Raw genomic sequence first — 11,688 nt, 5'->3', positions numbered from 1 at the left:
ACACATCTCCACATTCCTACAAAATAGCTTACCAATGGGACCTCCTAATGAAAATTATAGCAAAAGCCATCATAGTTACTCGTAGGTAAGAGGTCTTGTGGCTATGGAAGATTCATGTTGATCTTTGAACATGGAGGTTGCATGTTGAACCTTAGACTTCAACATAGGGGTTGAGAATAACATGTTAAAAGCGCTTAGAAGCACCTTAAAGGTCCAAGACGTTGTTGATAATTTGGTGGTAATCAAGTTTGCTTGAGCTGTTTTTACTACTTTAGAAGAGACAATGGGCTTCGCTCTCTGTATGTTATCATTCTTCTTTCATTGTAAACCCTTTGCAGATCGTCCATTGTTTGAGCTCAAACCTCATTGAGCACATGATTTTGGTTGGACGTTGCTCAACCCCTCACATTGCTAAGTGGGTCAAATCAATCCTTTATACGAGGCTCCTTTGCCCATGAACTTGATGAAGGCCTAACGACCCTTTTAGCCAGCATATCGTCCACAGCATGGTTGATGTTTGTGATCTTCTTTGGGGACCAAAGTCTTGGCCTTTTTTAGAGGTTTGGACTCATGAGTTTTGATAAGATGATAAGACTGTAGGGCTCACTACCAAAGAATCTAGGACAGTTTGGGAACATAAAAATTTATATTCAACAAAAAGTAATGGTGTTCCCTTGGGGTGATGGGTACCAAAAGCACTCTCAAAAATGGGAGTGATGAAGTTAATGACAAAAGCGTTTGTGTTTTGAGTCTCAGTGGCATTCCAAGGCTGTCTTAGACCTCCGCTCAGGAAAAAAAAAAAACTAAGGAATTGGAAAGGGAACGAATAGCATTTGTTTCCTCAAAAGCAGTTCTACTTTAGATTTAAGACAACAGAAAAAAGCTGATTGAGAAAAAAGGAAAAACCATGAAAATGGACCATACATGTTACAAATGAAGGCAGCATGGCTTGCCTTCTTGTGCATCGCATGTCTGGCAATCTCTTCTTCTGACCATATTGCACATTGATTTCCATAGGAGGAGGAAGCAATGGTTTGGACTTTGGTATCGTAATGGGAAAATTGATTACTTTTTGAATCAGCAAAAAGATTAGAAAGAACGAATCTCCTTTGTGCAATCTGAATAGCTTCATCGAGAAATCACTACAGTACCAATCTGAATTAAGTGTTCCTCTCTCTCTTTTGTTTTCCCTTCACATTTAATAAGATTTTTGGAGATTCTCTCTCTCTCTCTCTCTCTCTCTCTCTCTCTCTCTCTCTCAAGTTGTGTAATATATATAGGAAATCAAGCTCAAACATATGTACACTTTTTTCATCTCATCTCTCTCAACCCTTGAGTTTATCATTTGATATGAATGTGGCTTCAAACAAAAAGGAATAAAGAACCTAAATTATTGATATGGATTTATTATAAAAAGCTTTTGCCCTTTAAAAGCTTGCGCTATTAAAGGCAACAAGCAAAAGCATAATAAAGGTGATATATATGCAATACATAAATTTAGAAAATGGTAGTTGAAAAGTTCCTATTCCCTTAAAAATGTTTGACAAGGTTCAAATACTACTCATGTCACTTTTGTAAGAAGGATAGGTGCTTTTTTGTAAAAGAAGGCTCCATGGGTCTAATTTTAAAAATTAAAAATATAAATAGAGCCACCATTTGGAGGGGGCAGATTGGACCCAATGTTGGGCTCAAAGTAGAGAACTAACGCAGCAGATTGAAACTAAATTGATTGTATATTTGGAAAGGGCATTCTCCAAGCTTTCAAACAAGCTAAAGAGGGCTTGATTCAGAGTTGCCTATTCCATCCATTTCTTGGTTTTTGGTTGCACGCAACCCAAAAACAGAGAGCTATCTGGACTTGGGAATAAAAAAAGTGATGCACCATTAGAAAGCTTGTCGCTCGCTCTCAAGCTTTGTTTTGAGCCGTCAAGACTTGTATTCGGATTCCATTTGGTTGGCATAAGTCCTACATGAGTTCTGGCATTAGAAGAGGTAGGAACAAGCCTCTCAAAAGGTGAACATCCTCAAAGACTTCCACAAGAGGAGCGAATATGCACCATGGAAGAAGGACCTTTGCCTCATGATGACACCGATGTTGCAAATGGAGAAAATGCACATTTGGAAGTGAATCATGATGGGATTGCTAAGCAAAGTGCAAATAGTGTTGCTTTGGAACAAAGTGGTGTGAGCAGCAAGGACTTGCCAAATGGTCATATTGGCAATGCAAGGTATGGTCGAAGACATGATGTTTAACGGCTTGGATAGAAGACAAGAGTCCATGCATGATTGAAGGTATGTTTTGATGACCTTGATAGAAGACGAGAGTTCTTGGCAGAATTGTCAAGCTAGCTTAAGAATTGGTTCGATAGTCCTTTAACTTAACCATGGTCATGCCTTGTGGTTGGGTTGTACTACACCTACCTCTCATGACCCAAGTGGATGTAGGGCTGCTCACATGATTTAACAAAGTTCACTCCTTCCCAAATCCTATTCAAGCAAAAGAAAACCGGGCTAAGCTTATCTATGTAGAGATTAAGCGTGGGTGTGCCTAAAGAACCCAAAGGAACCCTACCTTGGAATAGCTTCCTTGCTCACTAGAAAACTGGGCTAAGCTTATCTATGTAGAGATTAAGGGCGTGTGTGCCTAAAGAACCGAAAGGAACCCTACCTCGGAATAGCTCCCTTGCTCACAAGAGTACTTTATCAAGCCACCGACTCCCTGAGGTGGCGAAGGCTGAAAACGAATAGCAAGGCACATCAATACTACAACAAGCCCCATAGCCCCCGTAATGCAACCACCACCATAGTGTCAAGCCACCCCTCTGCAATGTTTATATAAATGCCAAGCAGCCAAGTAACTCTCTAGGCTTTCTGAAAATGCAAAGCAGACATTGCAATTTTTGATGCAAGTGATGTTGTGGATTATGTAGAAATGCCAAGCCCAAGGAGAAGGGTTCTAGATCGTCAAATCGTTAGGATCATTGGTTTATTGGTTTGTTGGTTCATCCAGTCATATGATCATCATCAAGTCATCAACTTGATATTGTCTCTGAATCTAAGGTCATTGATTTACTAGGAAGCTAGGATCGTTTTCAATATGAGATTGTTAGATTGCTGAGAATCTCGGATCATTAACGATCTAAGATCCTTGGATCACTGTAACTTGATAAATTAGTGGTGTCTCCCCACCACAAGAAGGTTTTCAATCACTTCTGTGTGGGGATATCAGCTAAGTAATCTTATTGTTAATGTATTTGAGGTACTACTAAGCCTTAATCCTCTTGTTGCACCTTAATGTTGATAGTTTGAGTTAATATTTAAGATTAGCATTAATCTCATGATATTAATCTCCTTTCTTGATCAAGAAACTATCTAAACTATATCCTTAACCACCAAGTGCTATAATAGTTATCACTAATCACCTTGTTTAAGTCTAGTTATCACTAATCACCTTGTTTAAGTCTCAAACATAATCTCTCCATAATCTAATAAATCTTCTTGTCGTCCACCTATTTTGTCCCCTTTTTGACCTTTCTTTGCTGCACTTCTTTGCACAGCCAATGAGTCTTTGCAAGAAAATCAACCAAGAACTGAAACATGTTGAAAGATTGAGTACTTGCTCAATCTTTCAATTTATTACACTCCAAATCCATGCTGAAAACTTGATTTACACAAAATTTCAATTTTGCATACTTTCTTGATTAAGACTTACAATCAACACTCCAGATTCTCCAAAGGCTTGCATAGCAGCCATTTCTTGATCTTTTTTTCACCAAGATTTGCACAAGACCAAAGATCTTTGATAAATCCCTCATACTAAAACAAGAAATCCCCCAAGATTTTAAAGAAATTGTTAGTTCTTAGGTTTGTTGTAATATTGTAAAGAAATTAGGGTAAAGTGATAAAAATTAGAGTTTAATAAAAGATTCTGATAAAATAAACTCTAATCGAGAAGATAATCAAGAAATAGAACAAATTAGGGTGTTTAAAAAGTGTGATTACCATGTACCCACTCTCAACCAAGATCAAAACAAATAATGAAAAATTGTGTAAAAAACTAATCTGAAAATGATTAAGTGCACTAATCACACTCCCTAAGCAAGGATCTAAGCAAAGCTCTGATACCAATGCAACAAAAGGATCTAGTGAGAGATTAGGAAACCGTACTCATTAGCATGGAGTACACACATGTCCCACTTATCATATAGAGTAGCACCTACACATGCAAAGTTTGTCACACGAATCAGCCACCATGAAAGCTTGTTATCATACTAAAATTTTCACATAACATCTATACGTTTCATGTGTCTAGACAATTATCATAGTAACATACTAAGTAACACATCATAGTGTTACAACATCACCATTATATATCTTCTTGCACCAATTCTCAGATTGGATTGCTAACACACCCAAATGGGAAATTTGAAACGTCAATATGCACATGAATTAGGTTGTCTCAGTTGGGAGGTCTCAATATGGGTGTACTTGCCAAGGCACTTTTAGTTTGGCACTCTTCAGTCCATTCAAAGACTATCAATAGCCTATAATGACCTATCTCATAAAATAGTGTACTCCCTTATAGTTTGTAGGTGGGATGAATTCCAATATCAATTTGACTTTGCTCTCATTTGTGGATATTCCATTTTTGGACAGTATGAGCGTTAATATAACTCCATGAATTAGCATTTCAAAGGGTTTAAGGATATTTAATACAATTTTGACACCTTAGAAATACCTTTCTTAAGCACACAAGATGATCTTTCTATTTGGAATGAGCACATAAGGTGTCTATGAATGCTTCCAACCATTTCTATAGATAATCCTTGAGGGTTATACACATCAAGCCCGATAATGTTATTGGAGCACATTCATTAGCCTAGAGGCCATAACCTTATAGGCAAACGTGCCTCACATGGTCGTAAATGTAGTCTTGTGCTGATATTTAGAAGTAATAGACAAGTTGTAACCTAAAAAACCATCAAAATGTAACAAAGTTGTTTTCCACTAGCACATGTACACATGGGGGTTTAAGCACATAGATCTTGGGCATGGGCTAGCGTGGACACATCTTTAGAGTAAGTGACTATATAAGTCACTTATTGGGCAACTTTTACACCACCTCATTACTTTTTTTTGGACGTATTATACATTGTCACCTTATTTGATTCTATAAGAGAGAGGGAGGTCCCATTAGAGCTTAAATGGCACAAGGTAGAAGACAGTCTACCTTCTCTACACAACCAAGGGTTTGATGGAAGCATGAGCTCTCTCCAAGAATATGTATTATTGAAAACAATTAGTATATTAATTAGTGTAGGATTAGGCCCTATGATTATCTTATATACTTAGCCTCCCTTTGACACTTATTTAACTATGTCCATGCCCAGATTTACAAGCATATAGGCCATAATCCATAGTCCCCATATTAATATGTATATGGTCACTTCTCACATCCATGGGCCCACCATCGTTACAAAACATTCCCACCCATAGGTTTATCCTTTAAAACATTAGCATTTAGCTTAAGGGGTGGTATCCTACAACACCATACCACGAAATGACCAAATTATATAGCTGTAAAATATATCCATGAGAGCATAATGCCATCCATGTAATAAAAAATCACATGTAATGCTCTCAAATTAGCCTTCCATTATGCTAAATATCATTACATAGCTCCCATGAAGATCTTATACATATAAGAGCTCAAATCCACTACTCATAGGGCCTATAAAGAAATTCTAGCATATAATCCACATTTGGCTTAATTATCCCGCCACCCAATGCATCCATAAGCCCTTCAAAACCTTCCAACATTCCTAGTTGGTAAGAGGAAGCAACAATTGATAGGAAACTTCCCTAACTCTCCTCAACAATGAAAAGTAATCTTCATGGTGCTTCATTTTCTCTTCAAAGAGAATGAAAGGCAAGTCCTTCTATGGGAATCTTCATGGTGCTTCATTCTCTCTTAAGAGACTTTTTGAGGTTGACCTTGAATTGTTGGCTTCATCTCTTGCCTTTGGATTCATACCATCTTGCTTGAAATCCACTATTTCGAGATTCACTATCCAGACGTACCCCTAAATGGTGACATCTTAATGCTAGAGTGTGTGACTTCTTGGATATAACAATGTATATCATGTGTGATGCACTTTAATATTATGAGCTTTCATTTATACACTATCATGGGCATGCATATGAGTATTGTATTTCATGTGGCCAAGTCTTTCCTCTTGTACTATGAATAGCACTAGGTACTCTTGACTCCTTTCTTGACTCATTTTGGATAATCCTATAACTCATATGGACTAACCTCTAAAATGCAAACTGGTGCTAGGCATGGTTTTCCCATTTATGGTATTGGTCACACAGATGGATCACACATATGAATAGCTTGGCTAGATGATGCCAATTAGGTGGTTCCCACTGAAGTGTTAGGCTTGCCTAGGTATCAACACTTATGGGGATATCTTGCTAGGAAAATCTAACTCATGGGGACTAATTATCTGGGGAGATATAATTCATTGGGGAAGCGGACTACTAGAAATTGACTATGCTAGGAGTCTAGGAAGCATTGGGAATTTTGAATCTCTAGGAGTTTAGAAGAAACTTGCATAGGAAAGAAAAAGTTAAGTGGTCTAACCATGTCTTGGAGGAAAGAGTGTGATTACTATGTCATGACAAGAGTTGTGGCCACAATAAGTGATTTCTAGAAGATGTTCACATAGAAAATTATGGACACCCATCCAAATCAATGCTTACTAATGCAAGCAGCCAAGATTAGATTGAAACAGGGGTGAGCTGCGACACTCAAATCATCTCTGAAGATAAGACTTGCAAAACAGTAGTAGTAGCAGCAGCAAAATAAGAAGATGTGAGGGAAGCTGAACTCTAAGATCAAGGAATTCAAGAAGAACAAGGATTTTAAGAAGGATGAGGTAACGATGGAGAGGAGTTAGAGATACAAGAAGGATAAGGTAACAGTGGGGTGAAGAGAAGAGCTAGAGCTACAACCTAGAGGGCAGGAAGACAAAAGCGAAGCCATACAACCTCAACCAATAGTAATAGAGCACTAAAATACCCAAAGTTCAAAGTGATGAAGATCTCAGATGCCCATGTCTTCTCATTTAAAACCACATTTTTGGCCCCATCAAAGTTCTAGTAGCTCAGAAGTTAGAGTTCTTTAGAACAACATTGGGTGGTACATAAACCATATAATATGCCTAGTATGGTTTGGACCACTTCCAGACATTTGATGAGCTTAAGAGTGCTTTCTTTGCAAAGGTTCCAAAAAGGACAAGACTACCATGGAAATAATGGAGAAGTTGCAAAGACTAAACCAAAAGAAAAGGCCCATAGAAGACTATACCAAAATAATAGAGAAGTTGCAAAGACTAAACCAAAAGAAAAGGCCCATAGAAGACTATACCACTCAGTTTAGAGCACTTTTGATGAGATTGGATCAAGCTCACAAACTAACAACTATTACAAGTACTCTGACATGGTTTGTAGGGATCACACATGATGCTCCTGATAGCTATGACCTTGTCTAACTTAGAAACCCTCACATTTGAGAAAGTGGTAAAACAAAAGCAATGAGAGTAGAGATAGTCTTAAGGAAAAGTAAGAAAGAGCATAAGAAGAAGAAGAAGAAGTCTGAGAAATGGCAAAGAGAAAGAAGAGGAAAACACTTTTGACTCGGATTCTAGTTTAGATTTCGATAACCATAAAGAGACAAAGCTCAGGAAGAAGAAGTCTAAGAAAGGAAAAGAGAAAGAAGAGGAGTCTTCAATGTTGGAGTCTAGAGAAGACACTTTTGACTCATATTCCAGTTTATATTTGGATAATGACAAAGAGAGAAAGCCTCTAGAATACGAAAGGTAGGAAGCAGGCAATGATGGATGATGCTTAACAAGAATTAAAGGCCACCCTAGCCAATCTTGACACATAGGAAAGAATAGATTTGGATTGAGAATGAAAGTATGGTTTACAAAGCGTAAAAACTAGGGTAGTACTAAGGAGGAGTACTATCTCCCTTCTACTCAGATGTGTTCCATTTGCAAATAAGACCAATCAGACTATTGATAAACAAGACCAATCAGACCACGGACAACTGCTACTACATAATATAGCATTCACTTGACCTTGTTTCACATGTTATGCTTCACCTTGAGCATTTAATATGTCATTATCTCCTTGTGCATTATGTCTAATGATGCATCATTTACATGCATACCTTCCACATTTTTCATTTACATGTATACCTTCCACATTTTCCATTTCCTCTTTCTAAAGTGATGGCAAAAGAGGGATCTTTTCGTCATGGGGATCATTAGAAATTTCACTAAGCTTGACCTTTAACTATGGTTCCCAATAACTCGTTTGCAAATACTTGAGACAAGCTTCATAATGATGCAAAGATCATCCACTATTTTTTTGTACCCGCAACATAAAAAATGGTCATTTCTCCTAAACCAGAACTCTAATTTAAGATGTTTTTAGCTTGTTGGATAGGTAATGGACTGGGGAACACAATTAGACAATTAAATTAGGTTTGATCTACCCAATTTTCTCTATATCTGATACCATGACAAAATTTTGGTAGTTTGACAATGAAAAAATATCAAAATCAAGTTGATGACTTGTTAGAAAGCCCTCAACACAACCTTTATAAATATGTGATCAAATTAGGTTTATTTTGGAGAATTTATGAGTGGCCTAACTTCTTAGATTTGCCCAAGCTAGCCCAAAGCATTGCATAAACCATCTTTGTTACCAATTGTTTAATTACCTGGATTTATAACTCTATAGGGAATCAGAAGAATTTTCCAAAGTATATTTGAATATTTGAATGCATTCCATATCTCATAAGAATAGCATCATATGCATTATACATCTCATAAACCATTAGCCATACATGTGATCCTTGGAGTCTATTGCCATGTGTTTGCTCAATCCTTCTCTACCAATACTACACACCATGTGGAAAAACCATTAGCCATACATGTGATCCTTGGAGTCTATTGCCATGTGTTTGCTCTATCCTTCTCCAATCCACACATGCAGCAGTACCTAATCCTTCTACTCCTCAGTTACCAACATCGCAGCTTAATTGGGAGTCAGGGAAGATGATACACCCAAGCCATATCCATGCAAAGAATTGCATGATTCTCAGAATATCAGCCAGAGCATGTTCAAGTAATCGGTTTGCAATAAGATTGCCAAATATGTTGGCAGATAAACCAACACAAAGATTACATATTAAACATTAAATGGATGCTTGCTTGTTTGAGAGTGATTAGGGCTCACTTCTTCTAGGAGTTTCTTTTGAGAGGCCGGAGCCAAGTGGATATGATAGTGGAACCTACTCGCCTTGAGCTGGAGTTTCCCCAAAAAGACCACCTTGCTACGTGACCAAGCCTTGGTTGACACTAGGGCTAGTCACAAGTTATTGTCTTGGGAGGCAAGGACCTCATTATTATCTTGGGAGGCATGGGCAACCCACCCCTCATGCCATTCACAACTACTTTCAGTGTGATAACAATTCTTAATCCATAGTCGTCTTGATTGTTTTAAATTAGAGTTTTAAACTATGTCTTACAAGTTTTATGTGACCTCATAGGTACAATGAAAGATAGCATCCTGCTCCTTGGGAGGGGATGGATTACAACCACTGGCACTGCTCCTTGGGAGGGGATGGATTATAGCCACTCGCACTGCTATTAAGACTACATAAGCTCTCTTTGCACCCCATTAGCATCTAGTGTGATAATGACATGGCACAAGTCATAGCTATCACACCTATAAGAAGAAGTTTCATATTGTTGATCTTTGGCAACAAAGGCCCCACAAAACTCACAGAAAAGTAAGATACTTGACTAAACAATTATCTACTCCCACAATGGAGACTTTGAAAACTTTTCTCTTCTTCTTAAGGAATCTAGGTGGTGTTCAAAGATGAGACATTATTACTGTGAGTGGAAGGATACAATTCCACTGTCTTGCCTTTCTTATAATTATGGATTAAATTCTTTTTAATTAAATATAATGCTAAAAAAGACACTTTAAGAAAGTGTAAAAAATGAATTGAACCGTTAAAAAAATGAATCAAGAGGCTTTTGGAGGAACACTTTATTTCCCCTATTAGAGTTTGGCGGTCTGATGTTGTCAAAGATTCCCAAAAGTGACATTAAAAGAGATGTCGTTAAAACCTTCACATGACCACTCTAGAGGAAGAAATTATAGGCTGAGTTACATAACATCTTTGGGCCACAAACTAATTGAGAATTTGTATTGTCCTCTAAAAACAAACTAAAACTATTTGTAGTCTTCAAGCTATTGGAGAGCAAGGAGAAGAATTTAGCAATTGGCATTTGCATCTAGATAGAGAAGTTCTTATGCCAACGTTTTGCACCTTGAACAATCAATTGTACCAGCATACTAAGAATTATTAGTACGTGTGTGTTTTTTAATCTTTGTTTAGACAATCACAATATATGCAATTATAGTATCATCCAAATATTTTGCATGATTTTAACATTCCTTTCCATTCAAAGCTAACACGACAAAGTTATTTGCACAAAGACGAACTCGTATATTGGTACCCCTACCCCTCACTTGATGGATATTGGTACCCATATAGCTAATATCTTTGACTAATTGATTCCATGGAAGAGCCATGTGTGCAGATTATAGATAGCAACAATTTTCATGATTTAACTAGACCATATAAATTCTTAATGTACCCAATGTTTCTTTTCAAACCTATATATCATCACACAATGTGATTGTGTAAATTCATAGCATGTCAGCTTTTGTGATTTTTAGTAAGGGTTTTTGAGTATTTTCCCAGTTCACTATACTATGTGGCCCCTTAAGCATTCATTCCTCCCCACATGCCTGGTCGCATTTTTCATACTAGAATCCTCCCTTGATTCTAAGTGACTATAGTCGGCTCATATATGCGATCTTTAGATGGGTGTCACAAAAATAGTGTGACCTTTCTTTGACAACATTTTAATCTTTTGGTGAGCATCAAGGCGAAATAAGAAAACCAATAACATTAATATTAATTAATTTTTGAATATAATTAGAGCATTGAAAGACCATTACATACAATGCACATGGCATATGGACAACCAAAAAACAATAATAATTCATCAATTTAAAAGCTTAAAACTTTGAAACTTTAAACCATGAACTTCAACGCCATACGCAAAGCCCAAACTTCAAACATCATATATTACTGCAAAGTTTAAAGTGGATCATTGGGATTCGCACTTCTTTCAAAAGATTGATAGCTTGTAAATATCTTCTCTATTTCTTACTGTGTGCATTCTCTTGCTCATATATTTCATTTTCAAAATATTCATTCCTTTCATTTTCCTCAAAATTTATTTGGCTTCTTTTTGTGAGATGGCATGTTGAAAAGCAAGAATATAAAGGAAGTGAAAGAGAACAACATAGAGACGAGACCAACTCTAGTGTACTAAAATGTGGGAGAGATGGCCTAGCTGTAAGGGATCTTGCCCTACACTACGACAGCCCGGGTTCAATACCCGCCCTTTTCTCCCGCATGCCCAATGGCATGTGGTCCGGCAATTCCGTCTCTAAATTAACCCCCACAATTTTATTTAAATAAAAAAAAACTCTAGTGTACCATCTCTTTGGAAGACACAAAAAAAG

Source organism: Cibotium barometz, chromosome 49 (genome assembly GCF_041138505.1).
Source record: "Cibotium barometz isolate CiBa-2024 chromosome 49, ASM4113850v1, whole genome shotgun sequence".
In the NCBI taxonomy this organism is placed as follows: Eukaryota; Viridiplantae; Streptophyta; class Polypodiopsida; order Cyatheales; family Cibotiaceae; genus Cibotium; species Cibotium barometz.
The sequence above is the reverse complement of the archived record's forward strand: the minus strand, read 5'-3'. Positions refer to the sequence as shown.